General features: G+C 35.6%; 1 protein-coding gene across 8 annotated transcripts in view; it reads right to left on the bottom strand.

Moving 5' to 3' along the window:
• The window catches only part of SULF2 (sulfatase 2), a 164,227-nt gene that overhangs the window by 106,828 nt on the left and 34,749 nt on the right, over positions 1 to 22,650 (bottom strand). For 2 of the 8 annotated variants that reach the window (XM_074888625.1, XM_074888627.1), the window contains exon 2: positions 2,330 to 2,396. The exons of the other annotated variants lie outside the window; for them this stretch is intronic. The gene's annotated coding sequence lies outside the window, so the exon portion shown is untranslated. The remainder of the gene's footprint in view (positions 1 to 2,329; positions 2,397 to 22,650) is intronic. 8 annotated transcript variants of the gene reach the window in all.

The raw sequence follows: 22,650 nt of genomic DNA, 5'->3' as shown, positions 1-22,650 counted from the left end.
TTAACTTCTGAAGGATTGAGCATAGCCTCTACATTACTGCCAAAAGCCTGAATTGTAGCGAAGTTAAATCCTACATGTTCCAAATTCCTAAGATTGGAACAGTGCTGAAGAAGTTTGCAGCCACTACAACTAGCAGCTGCTAGTGCTGTAAATAATTTTAATTAGAGAGCTTTTGCAGTGTTTCTCATTATCCATATACTTAAGTACAATCAGCTCAAAGGCTGTGCAATTACTTCCTTGGTCTACAACATAACAACTCAGGCTGCGCAAAATAGTCACAGTGAAACCTAAAAGTTTTGAAAGGTAAAGTTTGCTCATCTTTATAACACTTCCTGCAGTGGAGAATTTTTTTTTTTGAATAGTAGAGGGAGTTGCTCAGTTTTATGAGCACATGACAGGGTTTGTTAAAAAATATTAATCAAACAAAAAACATGCACACAAAACCGCCAACACGCTCCACAACTGTTTATACTGACTACTAGGTAAGAGATTTGTTCTTTATAAAATGACATAAGACACTCTTCAGTAGATTAATAAGGATGCATTGCTTACACCACACATTCACTTGAAACAAAATTACAGAATCCTGAAACTGACAGTAAATCCAAATTAATCAATATGTTAACTAATTTCTCAGTCATTCCCCAAACAGAAGCATAATATGAAACTTTATATGCCAAAAGTCCTCTGTACAAGGGGTAAAGACACATATAATGGCCAACAATGGAGGAATAAAAAACCTCCTTTCATAACCAAGAAAGTCCAAATTCCCTAATATTAATGACTGGCATATTTTGTCCTTTACAGATATATGTGACTATGAAGTGAAATCTATATCAAGAAAGCTTTCTCTCCTCCACCTGTGAGGACTATCAATCACAGAACACTTCCAGGCATGAAAAAATGGGTGGCCAAATCTTCAGACTGGCAGTGGCACAACCCACCAAGATAGTTACTTCCACCCACTGGTGGTTACTCCCCTCTACCTCCTTATATGCATCTACCCTACACCGTGTTCTCTTACATTAGCATTGCAGGAGAGTAGTTGGCCCTTGCTTAAAACTGTAATTGCAAAATAACAGGACGAAGGGTGGAAAGAGCATGCAAAGGGCAGAAAGACAAAACATACCAAACTGAATTTTAGAGTATTCAGAAAGCAATGGGAAGGGAGTGACAAAGACAAAAGAGATCTCTCAAAATGCAAGACAGAGAAATTGAGCAGTACAGAAGAGACGGAATATGAACAGCTTGTCTAAACAGAAACATCAGAGGTAATTAGCAAAACAGCAGCACAGATGTTTGCTTCCTTGCTCCAATAAAAGGTAAATGGACTGATCTTTAAATAGGACATGCTTTAAAGATTCCAACCTAGTCAAGAGCTCAGCTATAGTATTAATTACATCAATCTGTCATCTGAATTTATTGTGAAGACCAGCATCTAGGACCAATGTACTGCAACAATGTTACTCATAATAGTCATTCTTGTAACATCTTTCCATGAGTCAACATCTAACAACCAGACTAACTCCCAGGGTGAGGTACATAAGAAGAAAGGCATCTAGTGCAAGTAACGAAGATCAGAGAAGAGAGAGATGGACTGTATTTCCATTAGATTGTGCTGGTACATACTACCAGACTCTCACACCTGTGGTTTCAGATTTGGACCGCAGGTCTTAAACTGGTGAGGCGTAGTAATTGTCTGAAAGTACATGAAAAAAGATTCAGTATTCCATGTAGAATACTGGACACAGGACAGGCTTTCTTCAATATAAGGCAAATGTGACATGGTAAAAAAAAAAAAAATTATCAGATTATTTTAGCAACTTAGAACACTGGAACCACAAACCTGATAGTTTCATAGAGTCCAGAGTATATTTTAGTTCCACTTGATTGAGAAGCCACAGTGAACTATATTCAGAATTTTAAATCCCTCCTGCCCACACTAGATCATCAATTGTCAGAAATCAATACATCTATTAAGCTTAATACAGCTACACTGATTTATAATAATGCTTACTTTTTTTCAAGTTTTCTCAGAAAAGCAGCAATTTCTGTAAAGATCAACCATCAGAAAAATACTTGACAATTTTTCGACTGTCAGGGAAATACTTGTTTTCCATTATTTGACAAAGACATTTCCTGGAAACCGAAAATAAAATTATTTTTTGCATACAAAAAGGAATCTTTGAGCTCTATTCCTCAGGCAAAACTACTCATCAGTAAATAAACTTTGAACATGTCTACAAATCTCCTCATTGAATATATAAGTGAATTTTAAGTGCCACAGAGACTAGGCAATTAACATAGTACAAGAGGGTTTTACACTCACAAGGTCAGGAATTGGTCTTCTATAAAGGAACACTGAGGGTAGTCATCAAGCTTTCCAGTACTAGCAGCTGTAAGATATTATAATGAACAAATTGGTGATTCACTAGTGTGCACAATTTTGCACATATTTACACATATGACTAAAGCAGTCCACTCATTAAAAATTAGACTTTAGGAACACATGGCAAATACCTTAATTTGAGGTTTCCTTCAAACAAACAGCATAACAGCATTGCTATATTCCCCTTTCTAAGGTACCAATTTATTTGGGATGTGAAAAACTGTACCCATTAAGCTACTAACAGCTGCATGTGTTGAAGGACTTCCATGCAACGATTAACTAGCATTAAGTAAATACCGATCGATTTCTTTGGATGAAGCATCAGGCAAAGATGAGAACACCACCACCCCAATGAAACCACGCCATTTTACAAAACTATCCAGAAGCGGTCTTTTATTTCCCTGTTGTAGCATTAGTTTTAGAAAATGCTACTCCTAATTTTGGCCTCTCAGGCATTTTCTCCTCCTTCAAAACACCAAAGTGTTTTTTGTTTCCTGCCACACTTTCCACATAGTTGTCCTACTAGCAGTAAACAAGGACTGATATGCTACTCTGCTCACTTCCAAGTTCTTCAATCACTGATGCTGAATTTAGTAGTGATGGTACTTCGGGATTAAAAAAAAAAAAAACAAAACAACAAACCCAACCTTCAAATCTTGCTGATCTTGTTATTACTAATACAAGTTGAGAAACAAAGCTGCTTTGCCAGGACAGCCTGCAGTCTCTGTTGGGCACGTGCAGTCTTGCAGGCTGCCGCTGTGACACATGACAACAGCACAATTTCTCAAGTCAAGAAGTCTTCTCCTAACACATTTTGTATTCCCTGTGACTTTTTCATATTAGGATAGCCTCCAGAACTGGTACATAGGTAAACTTTTTGGTCTCTACTGTTATAAACAAAAATACAGGGAATTATTTCTGATGATACTAGCTATAGTGTTGCATGCATAAACCTGAGGAAAGCAGAAATAGGCTCCACTAGGGTGCTGCAGCATCACTACTGCCAGTGGAGCAAATATACCTGTGTACACAGACACTGCCATTTTAGCAAATTCTCAGAAGTGCTGAAATCTCAAACCTGCAGATAGGGGAAGTAGAGCTATAAATAGTCAGCACAACAGAAAACCCAGGATCATTAAAAACCTGATCAAAGAAGCAACTGTGATTTGTATTATTCACCTGCTGTGGTTTAGCTTTTAAGTCTAAATCAAGTCATCACAAGAATAGGTTACTTATCTGGAGAGGAAGATTTAAAATTCAGTAACAAATACTAAGAAAAGTTTAAAAAGTTACCATTCAGCCAATATAATTAATTTGCACACAGAAGCAACAGCTTAATATGAGACAAAACATGCTGCTTGTAGGGAAAGAAGGCTTAAAAATTGGCACCATGTTAAGAAATCAATGCATTACAAAAATAGTTTACTATGATACAAATCCCAGCTGTTCAGGTGTCTTGAAGCTTGTATCACAAACTTAGAACTTTTTAACCAAAAGTTACTTTGTATAAATACATTTTTAAACAAAGTTGGCTACATATAAATCTCTTAATTGTAGTCACTCTAGCATCGATTACAGAAGACATGAAACATGAGCATTGTTTTTTCCTGAAAAAGAGGTGCAACTACAGGCAGCACACACAGTTATTTAACTACTTTCTACTAGAAAGTGATACCTTGTAGTTGAGTACATTATGTATTTGTCAGGGAGTGTCAAGATCACTTTCGGAAAGAGTATTGAAAGCTTTTGCCATGAAAAATGGACATATTTTCTGATACATATTGCATTATTTCATAGAAGATTATAAATTCTCCTTTAAGCTCCCGGCTAGTGCAAATCTTTCAATATCTTATAAAAAATATTGGAACCAAGCCATAGTAACCTCTTCACACTTCAGGCTGTTCACGGATCCTATTTCACGGCTCATTCAAAAGGGAGATTAGAAGGACTTTTTCCATTTCATATATTAAATGGTTTAATTCACAAGGGATTCATGTCAATGTAAGTATCCAAAAATAGCACGCTTCCTGGATAAATCACATTTTTTCATCCCGATTAAGCCATGTTGCACCTGCACAGCCACCCACTACCACTGTTGCTCTGTGTTTCAAAGCAAAAACCCTACAAATAGGAAACTACTCAGCCTGGATTTTTAAACTCAACTTTTGTTTTCTAATAAAATAAGAAATACATGATTAACTTATTTTATGTCAATAATAATTTGACCAGAGAAAGAAGAAAAACCTCAGAAAAAAATACTAGTTTACAAAGAACTTGGATCTTAACCCAAACCATTTGCAGTTGTGTTCTTTCACTAAGGACTGAAACTAACATCTACCACATCATCTGCAGAAAGTAACACTAAATATTTTAGTAAAGACTAACAAAAATTTTGGCATGGGTGGTGTATTATATAAAATTTTGTTGCAATTTGATGCAATTTGTTCTGTCCTAGTGACAAATACTAGAGGACCCTAAGTAAGACAAACCTCTGACATCCACTTTGTGTCCCAAAAGCAGATCTTCCTGGAGCGCATGACTTCAGCTCTATACTGATAAATCTGTTAGCTCTTGTGTCGTAACAAGATGACAGCTGAACCAGCATAACTGAAAACCATAAATAATTAAATAGTGTGCTAAGTAACTTTCCTCAACAATCCAAGCAAGATGTAAACAGTTTACAGTCAAATTCCAGTTTCCATACTACTTGTACTCTTAGCTTTATTATACGTACTTACAGCTTTTTATGAGCAATATGGTAAACGGTACCCAGCTATTTTCTTGCACTATTACAAAATATATCATACATTGATTAGCTCATAAATTCTATTTACAGTTTTTGTCCAGCAGTAATGTATTTCACTATTTACACAGCTGTTACTACAGTAAATCATTGCAGGAAGCAAACACAAGATACTATACTAGTAGTCTGCTACTGAATTGTCCCAAGAGAAAAGCAAAGAACAAACCTGTGCTTCCTGAGACTCACCATTCCCTTGTCAGCAAACATGGGACAGGCTTCATAGCAATATGTGCATTTCATCCTCCTATACTGCTGGTTCTAATAGAGGATGACAACTTACTAGTTCTGGCAGCTGGGGTGGTTTTTTTCTGCTCAACAGCAAAAATGTCTTAGGAGGAGCTAAGTGACATGTCTACTTGGTTGATACAATACGCTACGTCTGACTGGGTTGATGTGTTTAGATGGCAATGCAGTGCAGTAATATGCTACCTCCAGAAATGCAAGCAAAATGAGTATGCTAACGCATTGCTTAACACAATTAATGAACCCTGAATCTGAGCAGGGATAATTAATCCAACTGTAAACTTTGCACAGCTGGTGACTGTGTGCCCCTAATTTTCTCTACAGAAGCAAAGGGAAGGAGAAGATTGAGCTGGGACTTCTGAAAAGTTGCTGTGAACTTAGAACTGTGGTTGGTGTCAGTGTCTCTGCAGTGCAGAAAAGGCTGCGTGAGAGTAAACTAACTCCAGCTGAATGGCCTTCCACCAAAGGAGCAGCAAACAAAATGCATGAAAGATATTGTTGACTTCTATCTTTGTCTCAAATCATCACTTGCAAAGTGCAACTATAACCTTTTTCATTCAAAAGGTGCACTAGGAAAATTATTAATTTTTGTAAAGTATTACGGGGTTATTTGATGGGAATGATTAAAAATTTCTACAAAGAAATCTGTATTAAGTAACCTGCTCAGATTGTATGCAGGAATTTCTATTCTGGTACTTCTCAACCCTTCAGTGCTGGATTCTGCAACACTGCAAGGGAACTGTTCTAACATGTTAGTGGCAAAGCTCACTAAAGTGAAACTTTAAGCACTTTGGGGTAAAGTGTACTAAAAGGTCTAAGAATAAAGTAAGAATCTCATTTTCAGCAGTGATGCTGGCAAACAGAACTCATACTGCTTGAAAACATATTCTGTGCTGACTCTCATATCATGTTTGCTTTCTGGAGCATTGAAAACCCACCAGTTTTAGAAATACATCCCATTAAAAAATTACCAGGCATGATGTAGGTCACAGTATTTTAAGCATAAACAGTCCAATAAACTGATTTTCCATTGTCTTGCCCTGTGACACCTACACCTTTAAACTTGGAGCAGGGAGTAGCTCATGATCAGGGTTTGTTTATATGGAGGAATATGGTGCCCAAGAAAAAAAGGGGTGAAAGTTTTACACCTTGATAGTGAAATGACTAATTCATTAATTTGATAATAAAAACACAGTTGCATTAATGTCAGAATAGAATTTAAGTCCAACGGTAAGCACTTACTGCATGATGGTGAGGTAAACACCCTAAGTAAGTTATGATCTCTTCATCATCCTGAGAGAGAACTGGGCTTGTTACAAGAAGAGAATTCTTTTTCAGTCATAAGCAAGGAAGCGTTGGCTATCACTTCCTTATTGTAAAATCTACAGGGCTTCAGAAATCTGAGTAGCTTTTGCATAGATCCATGTAGCATTCTGAGTTTCTGCACACTTTGCAAATAGGGTTAACATGAAGTAAATCATATTGCTGTAACTCTGGATTCCAAATTTCAAATCCAAAAGAGATTTAAAAGGTAACGTGCAAAACTGTTCAGCAAAAAATAATCAGGTAGCAGAGGTCAGACTTCCTCTCTCTGAAGATGACATTTTGGAAGTAAAGAACAGAAGATAGGTAGGGAAAAAACCCTGCTTTTTCAGAAATATGATAAAACCAAATACATTTGTTTACAGTTACTCCTAGATTCTCACAGACTTGTTAAGCTGCATTTTTACGGGGCAATTATAAATCTTTCATCTTCCTTTCTCCCAGGACATTCTCAAGGCTATCATTAGTCCCTCAGCATCAGAAGAAAAGTTAAGACACCTCAGAGAATCAAGAATCTGACTCAGAGTTAGAATGACACAATGTTTGTAGTTGTCTCATTGCACAGCTGTGGTATCATTTCAGCATCAAGACAGATGGCATCATAAACTGGTAAGATTATATCAATGTCCTGCTTCTTACAGATTTGATAGCTTTATTTGCAAATCCAAGATTCCCAAAAGTTTTCCTTGAATTACTTCTAGAATGGAACATGAGATAGCTCATTTGAGTGCTCCATTAGATTAGTGAAGACAGTACATAATCTTTGCCACTGTTTTCTCAGGTTTTATCTGTAGACTCCAGCTCAGGGGTCAAAAGGCTTATTACTCTTTTTATGGAGCTCTGGAGTAGCGCCATTACCACTGAACCATAATGCAGTATCTGAAAGGGTAATGGCAAACAAAACCAGGTGGCTATGCATATTTTCTTTTTTCCTCATGATGCATATCCTTAACTTATGCACTTAATTCATGTCTCAATTCAGGGATAAGCATGGCTTTCCAAGTAGATCTTCCTCCTACAACAGATATTATTTCCAAACCTTTCAGTATAGAAACCCAAGGATACGGACATGATAGCTGAGTTACAATGTTTAGAAGACTTTGTACGGAGTATATTTAGTCTTAAGTCTTGAAATTCTAGATTTCCTATAACCATACATATAATGAGAGGGAGTTAGAAAACAAAGAGGTATACAAACTTCATATCAGGAGAAACACTCACCTAAGGAATGAAGAATAAGTATTTTGTGTGGAATTTCAAAGTTACTATGAATTATCAAATCCATGTCCAAAACACCCTAAGGAATATAGCACGTAACATGTATATACTCTTTGACTTGGCAGTCCATGTTGAAGAAAATAATTCAGGAGTGAAAAACTAAAAAGAGTAGCCATTTCTCCTTTCTGATGTTTTATTTCCAAGTAAGACTGTCTGGTCATCCCTGCATCTGAGACATCTCTGATAAAAGCAAATATTGCACATGATCCATGAGAGCTAAGATTTTTTTGTACTGCGCCTCACTGGTCTTATCTCAGAAACTGCAGCTAGTCTGGGACAAGATGAAAAAAGGACACTCTTTGCAGATTAATAGCTGTTTTGGGGAAAGGAAAAAACATAGCTGAGAAAATTGCACACAAGCTAATGTAATCAAGCCAAGGAGGGTAAGTCATTCCAGCAGAAAACAACAAGAACTCTTCCTAACGATAATTTAGAATTAGATACAAACAAAAATTTTATTAACTAAATTTTAGTTTGTATTGTTTAAGATACAGAAACTAAACAGTTAACATCTTCAAAAATTAAACAGTTCATATAAAAAATGAGACTTCCTGTGATCTTTATTCTCCAACAATATTCTTTATCACAGGATAAGGAGAGATCTGGAGATGGCAACTATTAACATTCAAAGAGTGTTAAAGTAATTAAGTTCTAAACCTCCTCTTGTTTCATGAGTCTTTAGAGAGCTGCTTTCTCCTGCTTCTTTGAAGATGCATAAAAAGGTGCTTTTGTATTAAAGTGAAATTTTCCATCTAAGGTTTTAGGCTGTACTTCCAAAAGTTATAGAAGTCACAGCACAGACTTGCGATCAAAACTCAAGCCTGTCATACATTAAATTGATCACAACTATTATCAATTCATAAACTGAAAAAAGAATTTTGATAAGAAAGCTGAATAACAATGCATCTAATAATAGAGACTAGAGAAGCTACTACATAAAAGCTGTATTATTTAAAATATTTAAATGCAAAAGAAGGTCAAATGCATATGAAATGTACTGAGTAGGTACTTCAACACTTTGCTTAGCCAAAATGCAAACTATTTCTTGTCATTCTTTTCCTATCACCCTTTGAGTAGCAATCTTCAGGCATGTGGTGGCAGAGAAAACACTAGGTCTGTCATTACCTTCTTTCTGAGGCATCACTGCCAGACTGTTGCTACAGGGGATTTTATAGACTAAAACTTCAAAAAGTTATGGGTAATTTGTTCTTACAGTTTGATCAACTGGAGCTAAACACGCGAACTTCCATATTCAAACCTGTTGTGCACCTCTTTCACAGTGATTACATGTACCAGAAAATTATATTCTTCAGTGATCTGTCCTTCTTGACTTTGAGGCAAACATTGCACTTTCCACTCCTTCACTTGTGCAGAAGCTATGCGCTGTAGCACAAGCATTATAAGTATTTCACTTTTCCTAATTTCAAGGATAGTTACTATAGAATTCCAAAATAAACATCACTAGATCATTAAATTATTAGTCAGTTTTAATGTTCTTTCACGGGTATTTGTCTGTTCTTTCATTCCAGATAAAGTTTTTACTTATAAACAGCCATTAAGAACATCACATCTTTAAAAGCAGAAAGCCTAGTTTCATTAAATTTTTGGCATGAGAACAGCTATCATGGAATTTTTTCCCAGTGCCACATCTACTATTCACATCTACATAAACAATGCAAAGACATCTTAAGTCATCAACATCACAGCTCAACAATACAGTATGTTTACAATTAATAAAGCTAACTTACTCCTACTAGAGAGAAATATCTCTGTTATCAAGGTGTTATTATGCCAATCTATCTACAGTTTGACTGGGAAAGCGTTTTAGAAGAAATCTTTACCAAGTCAGTCCATTAAAAATATGAATCCTGAGATAAGGGATCTGCAGCTAAATATTTAGCAGAATAGTTGCATAAAATGGGAGGAAACTTGTATGACGTATTCAAGAGTAAATACCATCTATGAGAAGATTTCTCTGGCACTTTCTATGTATGAATTCTTTTGGGTAATTTTTATTTAGCATTCAGTTCATTATTTCATTCTGAATGCTATTCCCAGTTCCACTTAACAAGGCAAAGAGAGATAAAACAATGACAAAATTGAGAATGTGTATTAGAGCGTTCAGATTTGTTTACTATACTTCATGAATGTCTTGTCTACAAGCAGAGTAAACTCAGAGTTTAGTCTCTTCAATTTCAGATTGTGGCATCACCAACATCAGAAATATTTCAAGTATTTCTGCAAGCTGTGTAATAACATCAACAGCTGCATGAGAGCATAAAGCCTTAAGACATATCACCTGTTCAAGATGAAGTTGCTCAAAATTTAACCATATTGCATCTCAGCTACCAGTACTGCAGATATTCTTGCACATGAACAGTATATGCTTCCATCTTAAGTGAAGGTAACAATAGCTGTAAACATTTTCCCTTTTCACCCAAGGTTCTTGTCTGTGTTGTTTCTAAGGGTAACTTTTTATCATGTTCTTCATGATTTCATAGAATTTCTCCTCTGTTTCCTCTAGGAAAAAACAAAGGTGCATTGAAGGTGTATGTTGCATGCAAACAATACACAGAAGATCACTCTGAAATAAAATTTTGATTGCATACCCACAGTACCAGAAAAGTATCAGAAACTTAAGTTTCTGTTGATGTAGAATAACCCCTGATTTCTAGCATAACCGTAGCAAGTGGGCTGAGAAAGCCAACCAGTTGTATTACTAAGAGACAGAAAGCTTAAGAGTTATTAAACACTTCATCAGGTATTAGAAAGCATTAGAAGGCAGTAATTTGGAACTTAAGTTATTCGGGCAAGTCCTAGCTCAGCAAGATAAAGAATAGTATACGCAATCAAACTCCAGGACTGGACTCCTAATGACCATCCTTCTGCATAGAATCTTGAGGGTAAAGGTTGTTTAAGGCTTGTAGCTAGTTTTTGAGCACTGGAGTATAGTGTATTAAAATGTATACATATATATATGCATACATTTATATATGTATACATAGATGTATATATCTGTGTGTGTGCGTGTGCACATATATATGTATATAATAATAAGAACCACACACACACACACACATCTTCATCCTTGGAGATTTTCAAGGCCAAACTGGAGGATCCCTGAGTAAACTGGTCTGACCTCATAGCTGATGCTGCTTTGAGCAGCAGACTTGACGAGATGATGTCCTGAGGTTCTTTCTAACCAGGATTTTCTTATGATTAAATATAAATAACATCCTGCTTAAAGACATTTTCAAGTTCAAAATTTATTTAGAACAACCAGAGCTGTAGCAGCTGCAAAATGCACAGACTATCATTAGTATCTGATGATGATACTATTTGATGACAGTATTGACTATGATCAAATAATCAAATCTGAATCTTATTATATTCATTACGAACAAGTATATTTCTCCTCATTTTCTCAGAAGTTAAACTAGTCAAAACAGCACAAAAACCAACACATGATATACCACACTTGCTAAAAAACCCCTGATTATAACATACAGCACCGACTAAGTTTTTTTAAAAGGGGAAGAATAAAAGAAATGGAATGCCTATGTATTATCTGTGATCAGAATAACATTTTTTAATCATTTACATAGTTACTGACTAAGCAGGTTTGGGTTTTTTTTGGTTTTGTTTATTTTTTTCTCATGTAAAAGAGGAATGATAAAAATACTGTTATTGTTACTGGTATTATCTCTTCCAGACAATGAACTTCTCAAATCTTTCTGCCAAAATAAGGATAATTTGGACAAAATAACTTTAGGAATCCAATATCAAGAAATCTGACAACTTATTTGTTATACTACATTAGTAGTATACTAATGATACTGCATTCAGTGTACAGGAAATGAAATAAAGGTGGGTTTCTCCAGAAAGTAATTTAACACCACTAATTTAAAAACCAAATTTAAATAGAGGAAAAAGCATCATTCCAGTCTGGATATCTAATTCACCTGATGCAACTTTTACCACAAGAATATTCCTTGTGAAGTAATCATGCAGTCTGTGATTTCATTACCCAATAAATTGCTTAGATACCATTGTTAACTCTGTGTCATTTTTGTTTCTTCAGTGCTAGACTTCCACACCCTTACATTTTATCATAATTATTTGTTCCCATAGTCATTGATAAAGTTACCGAGCTGTCACCTTTAAAATCAGGGTTGTTTGACGGTGTAAGTATCTTGGTATTTGCATCTGTTTATTTCTGACAGCTTGCTAAAATGCTAAAGAATATTGTTTCACAATTCTCCTTCACCAATGGATTTATCAATATCTGGCAGGAACATTTTAATGACTTTCCAGAACTCCTGTGAGTGGTAGAGTGACTAACTCCTTTTGAAATTAACCTGTATGCCATTTGCTAAGGTTTAAGTTCACCATATGCTTTATTTTCTCAGTCAAGCTTTACAAAAGACAAGTATATACTGGTTTTGGTAGAGATGATTAAATTAGGCAAGAAGTTACCTGAAATGATTACTGGTGAACTGAACCATGAACTCTTCACACACACTGATAAGCACTTTAGACACATGGATAGTTTCATTAAGGATAAACTGCAACGAGTCTTTTGCCTAATGTGATCATACCATAAATGCCAGTTGAATTATGTAACAAGAAGGGTTATCTAAAAAGAGGAAAACTTCCGTTGCAATGGTAATTACAAGCAAAATAATGAGGTTAATTGCTTAACCAATACAGTCAAGCAAACCAATAAGGTTATGTTAAATAGAGGAAAAAGGATCATTCCAGCCTGGATAGCTAATTTACCTGATGCAACTTTTACCACAAGAATATTCCTTGTGAAGTAATCATGCAGTCTCTTTACCATCAGCTTCTTTAAGAAAACAGCTTTCTGGTCAGGGGTGACTGACCGCTGTACTTTCTTGTAATCTGTACTCCCCATCTGCCACATATATATTCTTATTAACAATCATGACAAAAGCCATAGATAATTTTAGAGGGAGGTAGATCCAGCCTTGACCTCTGAAGTCCACGACAAGCATATCGAGAAACAGGAACTGAAGGTTAATGGTCCACAAAGTTTAGAAATCACAGGTCAAATACATACCTTCAGAGTGCTGACAAGTGTAAGAAACATCACTGAGGAAATGTACCGAGGTTAGAGACAGATTAGACACTGAGAAAGGTGCTGCAGTAGTTATACGTTAACTACAAGTTTTCAGTCTACATCGCAGCTTTGCCTTCCTGGATTACTGTGGTAGTTGGGGATTACACCACCAATTTAGTCAAGAAGCAGCACGGTAACTCAGAATACTGGAAAGCTCGAGTTTACAAAGAGTTAGGAATGAAACTTTTCAGACAGACGGTAAGTGCTTGGATTCTCATCTATTTTGTGGTTGCAGTTGAAAGCAAAAAAGAGCAAGAGAACTCACAGTTCTTATGCTTCAGCTATTAAAAGAGGAAGATTTTACTCCGTGCTCCTCATACACCAAAGAAATGGAGTCCAAGCGCAATACATGAGGACTGCCCTCTCATTCACAAGGCTTCTTTCCGTCAGCTACTGTTTAGTCATCTTGCATACCTCAACAGTACTAAAGAACTTACTGCTGATTCATCACTCAGGGAGTACGCCAAAACGGCTTGGCTGACATGTAGGCAGGCAGAGACGTGGATCTTAACTTCCATCCCCAGACTGACAGAGTGTACAGCAGTCCCTGAAAGCATTAAGAGAAGAAACCTCTTCTACTAAAGCATGAGAAGAAAGGCAAAAAGAAATATTAAAAAAAAATATTTCAAACTATCAACATGTATGTACATATACATACACATATGTACACACACCCCCTGAACACACATTTATTTGATATGTTTATATTGACACATTTGTGTGTCTATACATATACAGACACACACACTAAAAATAAAACAAGGTTTACATCCTTTGCATACTTTCTATTTTACCAGAGTTCAGAAAACTGGTTTCTATTGTGGATTAAGATTCTTGTACATTTTACTGACCACAGCATAGAACCGTTGTAATCTTTGTGAAACAGATTCACCATGCCCTTGAGTAATCACAGGAAATTCAAATTCAAGCATGCTGCTAGAATTCTGTATTTGTTCAGCAATATTTTTTTTATCAGTTTGACAGCCCACACTGACATCAATCTCAAAAAACATTGCTTTGAATTATAAATACAGAGATCTCCTCCACTTCTGTAGCTCTAATAGCACTGAAACATTCTCCTTCCTACCAACCTTCAGATGAGCCTGAGATTAGGCAAACTTAATTAGAATTTACTAACTTTTCTTGATACCTTAGTCTTAAATAGTCATATTAAATATGACACACACACACAAAAAAGCCAAAGCAACAACAAAAAAACCCCATCTCCTAAGCAATCTGCTAGCATTTCTTTACCTGCCTGCCCTCTGTGATCCCCATAGACCTGGTGAGGAGGAAGGGGAAGCATTACAAATTGGAAGTTCCAAAGAATTGTTTCTTAAATGGCCCTTCATGACGTGAAATATGCTGTCACTAAGGATCATTAATTTAGAGCACTCCTGCCAAAATTACAACATTTATTCAAAACTTTACTGCTGTAGCAGTTTGGTGACAAAATAGCCCAAATTCAAAACCACCCTATCAGAGTTTCCATGTGACCTAGAATCAACATAGCTTTTTGATACTGTATATTAAATAACCAAGATATTTGTCACAAGATTTCTGCCTTCTAGCTGGTTTGAAGAGCACCCCTTTGTTCTGTATGGAAGAAAAGTAATTTCTACATTCTGCCACGCCATCTGAAGTTGTTAGCCAGGCAGGCATCTCAGGAATCCTACTTCTTCCCATCTATGACAACACAGCTAAAAGCTCTGTCTAGTAAAAATACTGTAGCCCAGATTAACCAGCATATTTTTTTTCTTTAAAATAATATTTTTATTGGAAATTTATATAACATTGGAAAGTCAGGATTCATCTAGCACTGAGAAACACTTACTGTCCTTCACCTTTTTACAATTCTGCTGAAAGTAAAAACTTGATGAAACTGAAGGTTATGTGACAACCAAATAGACAAAACCCAAGCTTTACTGAAATACCATGAAATCTGTGGAATGGTTAATATTTCCACAGCCAAGTCCTACATAGTTCTGAAAACAAGGAAGATGATGAAAGCCTTTCAGGTAAAATACGAGTGTCCACTTTTTCCCTTAAGGGAACAGAGTTTTATTGTATTTGTTAGCAAGTTCAATTTTTTTTTCTTTTACAAGGCATCTTTCTTTAATTCACATAAAACTGTATATCATTCTGCACACCCACAGTTAAATGTCTTATCTATGGAATTTGAGAAATAAAGTTTATATATATGGCTAAGATTTGAGAAAATATGCAAAATTCAAAAGCCAGTAATTGAACTGCCCCAGAACTACTTTATATGGCATACTAATTCCAAAGATAGATTCTATACGGCACACTAGAAATTGTTTATGCAGATCACACTTATGATCAAGAGGAAATATGCTACTAACTTTTATAACTTGGATAAGGTTTGGCTAAATCTCACCAGAGTAATGGGTGCAGGACTAGGGAACTCAAACTTTGGTTTTGTGGTAGAACCCTTGATCATTTTTATTTATTTGTATCATCAGGGATTCTCTGGCAAGTAAGCAAACACCTCCCAGGAACTGGCTGATAATTTTGAGGTTACAAACTATCTTTTACAGAAGACTTGGCTGAAAGAAGTAATTAAATGCATACTTCCCTTCATATTAGCTTGCATGTAGATAAGATAGAAATGTGACAAATACTTATCATTCACATGGCCACAAATGAAAAATATTTTCAGATTTGAAATTCGATTCTGAATCATCATCTCTACATATTCATCTCAAGATTAAATCTCAGCAGCTTTCACTTGTTACTTTATATAGTTAGTGTCTTCACCCTAGAATTTCATCACAGAATGCTCATAAGATAACAAGTCACAGCAGTATTATCTACATATAAGAAAAACCTCAAGGAAGAGAGAAGAGGATTGTGAATGTTTTTCTTTTTTACAAGACAGGATATATTCACAGCAGCACAATGAACACACAATTACAAAAACTGTTGTTACAATTATTGCATTCATAATTCATTCTACAATTAGACATGTGGTACACCTGAAGAACTGATAACATCTATATATGCACACATTGCTATTTCCTACTGTTACCGTAACGGATTATTATTTGCCATATGATTGGAATGGAATGGACACTCACCGCAGTTATGAATGACTGGCTATATCTAGACCATTGCAATTACCAAATACCAGGTTTAGAGTGATTACTTTCTGATGTTTTTAACATATTTTTTTTTTCTTTGCAGAATGGTAGTTTGATGTATCTCTACATGACTCCACTTTTGCATTATGCCAGACACAGCAGAGGAAATTCATTAATTCACACTAATGATGAGGGACTCCCTTACAAAGTTAGTTCAGAAATACGTGATGTGACAGAAATTAACCACATATATTGAATCATGACATTACATTTGCAAAGCCAGGTTTTGGTTTTAAGTAGTTCTCATAAGTGCTGTGTACATGTCTAGCACTTAAGCAGCTGAGGTATTATATTTGAGAAAGTAGCAAATTTTCAAAAAGATGAGATTTCTCCATTCTATCTGCTGTTTAATCCAGTACAACATTAGAATGACAAAACTGTACCCTTATATTATGGGATTTACATTTTACAGTCTCAAAAATTCTACTACAAAACAACTTCTTTTGTAAACCATTAAATTAACTAACTTCATTTACATGTGGATTTGCCTGTTACATCCAAACACTACCCCTTTATCTCCTTCCATTCAAAAGTGGCCCTCTGCAACATGTCACTCTTCAGCCCTGGTGCCAGCTTCACCTAAATTGCCTCCAATTATAACTAGACCAAAAAGTATTACACCTGATTCCAAGCTGTGTTTGCACTAATTGACTAATACATATACAGACTGACAAAAATTGGCTAACAGAAAATTGTTCAGCTTAAGCTTTTACCTCAAGTTTTTCCTGGAAACAAACCACTTATATGACCCACCCAACCACCAGTTTCCAAAAATATATATGCTTACAGCCAATACCTCTAAAATTATTCTTTTATTAGATAACAAATATTATGGAGAAGCTAGAATCTTGCCTTCATAACCTCCCCAAGGTTTGATACTGTACAGTAATACATTGCCAAAAAGGTACCAATCCTCTGCTTAGGGAAAGAAACACTTATTGGTGCGTTTCATGCATGCTAGCAACAGAAACGAAAGGAGAAACTTAAGATTCTTCAGTTTCTAGATATAAGAATCAAATTCCATTTCATTTATCCTGATGCAATGTCAGAAGTACTTTTCTCGAAATCTAAACAGTTATACTAGTAAGAAGAGAGTCAGACCTATATTGTATATAACAAACTTGAAACTATTTACTGAAATGTATGTATTTATATAAACAGTATGTGAAATGCAAGACAACCATCATCTGGGAAACAACTCCATCAACTGATTCCTTTGAAGATTCTTTTTTAAGGAGGATTGAAGGGAGGAAAGAAGTTTCCTTTCCCTTCCTAACCTGCCAGTACTGCTGCAAATTTCAAGAACAGATGCACCAAGTAGGGACTTTGAAACCTTGCTACTCCTCCCACTTTTCCCCTCCTCTTCTGTGAAGCAAAGGGTGTTGGTTAAGCAGTTCCTTGAAAGCAGAATCAGTCTGAGTATATCAGGTAGAAACAGATTGCACCTGTGAATCTAGTCAGGAAAGAATAGCTACTGGGCACACAACCTGGCACTGAAAGGGAACAGGAAAATTAACAAGCATAAGCACTGGTCTTTACTTTTTTGGAACAGGAGGGCTGAGAGGGGGAAGAGATGGAGGAATGAAGAGAAAAAAATATACTTGGAACTGGAAAATAATGCAGAAGCAAATACGTAAGCTTCTAATCAAAGAAGATTAGTAGGACATGAACAGAAAAGGGAACATTTAATTAGAACAAAACCACTTCATTAATCCAAGTACAGGAATACAGTAGGTTAACACACACTGTAGTTAAACATAGAGCTAAGAGAACAATAGAGTCAGCACTTCCTTAACAAAGTCGTTACTTCCACAGATGCAGGTGTGTTATACCACCATAGCACTGCAGAATTTAGTCCCAAGAGCTAGAGATCTCTCTGTGCACAGTTCAGAATGTGCACTCTGTAGCTCCGCTAGAGACTTAAAGTAAGCACAATTCTTTAAATACACAGAACCTAATACTCTCCATTGCTCCATACAGCCTGAATTTAGTTTTTAATATTTATTTATTAAAATGAAACTCTAATCCCTTTTCATTTACACAAAGAAGTCCTGCTGCAAACAAAATTCTTCCCTGCATTCTATTGAGAAAGGCTCACATCATGCCTATGTACAGACAACCCTTGACACTCATGCTATGTTTTCATTTCAAAAATTCTTTCCTTTAGAAACAATAAAGCTACCAGTTATTTTTCACCTGATAAAAAAAATATAACTTTTTTCTAGATTCTCCCTTTATTGAATATGCTTTGAGCTGGAATCTATGTTAAAATTAACTGAAACTTCCATGCAGGACCGGGCTTTCTTTTGTATCACTGCAACACTGAAGAAAACTATTTACATCCATTGTATTTTGGCTATTTCATACTAAAAAATTGTTTCCAGTGCAACAAATACTACTCATATCTGAGGATGGCTACATTTTCTTAAAAAACCCTGATATTAGAATATTTTCGGAGATGAAACAGTATTTAATTGGTGATGTTTTCAGTCTATCTTTCTGCACACCAGTTTTTCCCCTTCCTTGTCCTTTCTTTATATTGTGACATGTGCCATTGTTCATAAAAGTTGAGTTTTTTGTTTTGTTTTTGTCTCCTGTATTATCACTTATGCAAGAAACTATGACCTTGTACAAAAGCATAAAGAAAAGCAACTCATGAATGAAATGCCATCCAGGCATTGGCAGCCAAGAAAGCCAATGTTCAGAGGTGTGTATGATGTACGTTTCTGATAGTGACTGATGGCATCTCTCATGTGCTACCTGCAGGCAAAGGAAAACATCCTTCTAAGCTTTCAGTCACTCTGGTGGAGTGCAATTGTATATATTACCATAGTTAGCATATAACTGCAAGGAATACAGTATTTGCTATAAATCTTTCTGTTACAAGCCAAAAATTAATTCTGGCCTAAAGGGTCCCTCTCAGTTTTGAAACTCTTTTGTACCCTGCAAGCATACAATGTACATGCTGGGCAGAGTCATGCAGAAGAAACATTAAAGAGACTGAAAAAGAAGAACAAAAGGCAGGTATCTAAAGAGAACAAAATACAATACATGGACCAACAAAATGTTTACTCAAGCAAAGCCATCAAGAATACAGTTCTTGCACATCTGATACAGAATAATCTTACTAGACTAATTTTAGTGACTGGGTATTTAAAGTTGTCAAAAATTATAAGCCAAGCCTAACCTCTGTGTGTCTTAAATACAAATTTGCTGACTTAAGTAGGCTATAAACAGAGCACTATGCATATATCACTAATGCCAATCATTTTAAATACTGTGTATGAAGTTGCCAGTGTCCATAAGAAACACCTATTGGTAGAGATCAATGTACTATGAACACAGAAAGATAAACACATCTGAAGAAAAAAATTCCTGAAACTCCTGGTTTTTAATCTTTTACTATGGTAAGTCAATCTATTTAAAAAAAAAAACCAAAACCACACACAAAATAAATATCTGACAGGTTAGATCTATACCCATTCTAGATTCTCAGTATCATTTGCTTCTGCCAGTAATTGTATGCATGTACATAACATCCACGAAATATACAACACAAATTTTGAAAGCTTTGGCTATAGTAAAGGTCCATGGGTAAAAAAAATCTGAATCTTCTGGCATTGAGATAGTTGTGGTTACAATCAACTCAAAGGATAACTGTGCAGAAATCTTAGCATCTCCCCAAAATGCAAGAGAAAACAGACAGCAAAATTCAGTTTCAGAATGTGTTTTTCCAGAATATGGCCTGCATTATTAGTGCTAAATTGGTTCTACATAAAACACACTTGTAAGTGTAAAAAAGCAGACATTTATGAAGATACTTTTGATTGGGTCAATAATATAATTAAGTAACACTAGCATTATTAAATATATTTTTATACAAATAGTAACTACAAACATCTATCGATAGTATTGCTTAAATCAAGTTCTACAAGTATGCCAACAATACTACTGTTATCCATTGGGACAAGCAACACCAACTTGAAATGTAACCACTTTCTGAATAGGCATTTAAACAAAAATTACATCAATGCAATCATCATCTACTAATCCTGCTTTTGTTCCACTCCTTCCAAGTGCCAAGATGTGATATTTTAGAAAAAGGTGAAACCCTTTATCACCCTGATAATACATGTTCAGCCAAAGCGTGCCAATTTACACAGATGACATCCATCTTTTTTTTTTTTTTATTTCTAGAAATTATCAATTTACATCTGAAGATGAGGCTTGCCTCAAATTACTTCAGCAATTATTGTCAAACTAATTTTGAATTATTCTTGTTGTTAAAGCAACTGTGCCATACATCTGACAAACTTCCTACTGTCATGAACTTCCATAGCATGAGTCAGGAGGTATATACTTCACAGTCATATCTTATTTAACATTCTGTGGTTATTTCTTTTTAACGTCATACACTATCTTATTCTCAAGCTGGAGGAAAACTCAGCTCCTTGTTCATATCTGCTCACAGTTCTGACAACTCCCTCTGGTTTTCCCTCTGAAGCATAAAACATGCACACATGTACATTCTCTCACATCTTTCAGAAGAAATATCCTATTCCAATCTGTGCTACCTTCCTTTAACCTCACACACTCACCCCTTCTTCTCTTTTCAATCTCTAATCACAAATGCCCGACAGCCACCTTTCTTCCAGTGCCACATCTGGGGATAGGCAACATGTCAGACCCACAAAATGAACTAATTCCTTTTCCTCTCTGACTACAAACAACTCCACCTCTCTTGAACTGAAAAATTAGGATCTTTTCTTCACATAGTTACAGTCTGTGCAAACTGCTGACAACTCAATGAGAGGCCAACTAAATAAATCATTCAAAACGAAAGAGCTGCTTAAGCTGTAAGTGACCTGAAACAGCTGGTAAATTTTTTAAATGCCCATACCCTCCCCTCAAAGCAACGAAATATTCTGTATAAATAAACAGTGACTCTCCAAACCTGCTGGGCTATCAGAAAACAGGGTTGAGAAGGAAGCCTGGGAACTGGGAATCAGCAGGGATAATTAATTTTTCTTGAAGGACTGCAACACTACCATTAATTTCCTTGAAGTGTACAGAAAGTAGGAAGAGCCTCAATTAAAACTGATGTTCAAATACCAATTGTGCTTGTCTTTTAATCACATGCTTTGCATATTGATTTTGATATAAATATGTATTATGGAGTATGGTATTTTTATTGTGAAAAATCCTTTAAGAAAAAAGGTTCATTTGGGGAAAAAATTCAGCATTATTCTGTGGACATTAAAAATCTCTATCTTATTTTCCAAAAGTTGTAACAACAAACGTTGTTGTTACAACTTAAACAGATATTTATCTTCCAAAATGGAAGACCATTTAGAGATATTTTTCTATAGGACACTATCTGCTATTTGTCATCAATTTGTTATTGCAAAGTCTCACTTTAAACTGGAATGTGCTTATAATATAAGACCCCGTGTACAGCTCCCAAAAGCTTGATGCTAACTTCTTTACATACCTATTTTATTCTATGGCCTAGATAATGTATCATTTGAAGAAAATAAGACAGTGAATTGTGTTGTCAATCATATTTTTGTAAACATTTTGAGGATCACTTGGAATACAATATTCTCTGTGCTAAGCTGTCAGTGAAAGGCAGCTACCTTCAAAACTAATGGTGGTAGCAAGAAACTGCAACAGAGAACACAGAAAAAAGAGTGACAAGAAAAAAAAAAAAAAGGATTCTAGCTTCAAATATCCTACTACCAGGCAGAAGAGATCATTTGTAGTTTCTCATTTTCATTGTTACTGTCAAAAAATTGCCGTTTTATTTAAATAAGAACAGAGGCATAATCTAGGCCTATACATCAGAACCAGTAAGGATAATCTATAAAATACTCCTTTCCACCTTCATTCCAATCATCACATCCCTTCTATATGAATAACCGAACAGGAAAGACATTATTCTGGTCTTCTTTAATCTCTTACCCTCTCCAACAATTTTCAACTATAACTCCTTTTTTAGCCACAGGGATGAAATATATTTGATGGCTAAATTAGCTAAGTACAAAATAAAGTTCCGATAAGAACAGGCTCTCACTGAACCCAGCAAAAGTTGAAGCAATGCTAGTGGAGGAGAACGGGAGCTATCAAGGAAACAGCACATAAATTCAAGCAAGGACAAAGTAGATAAAATAATCTGTGGCCTTTGGTTTAGATTTAGTCTAATCATTACCATAACCATTACCATTGACTCAGAGAACCAAAACCACCTTAAGCATCTTCCTTCCAGTTATAGATGACAGGATGACTCAGTTTGACCCCCCCAACTAGTAAATAA

This window comes from Strix uralensis, chromosome 18 (genome assembly GCF_047716275.1).
Source record: "Strix uralensis isolate ZFMK-TIS-50842 chromosome 18, bStrUra1, whole genome shotgun sequence".
Classification (NCBI taxonomy): domain Eukaryota; kingdom Metazoa; phylum Chordata; class Aves; order Strigiformes; family Strigidae; genus Strix; species Strix uralensis.
The sequence above is the reverse complement of the archived record's forward strand: the minus strand, read 5'-3'. Positions and strand labels throughout refer to the sequence as shown.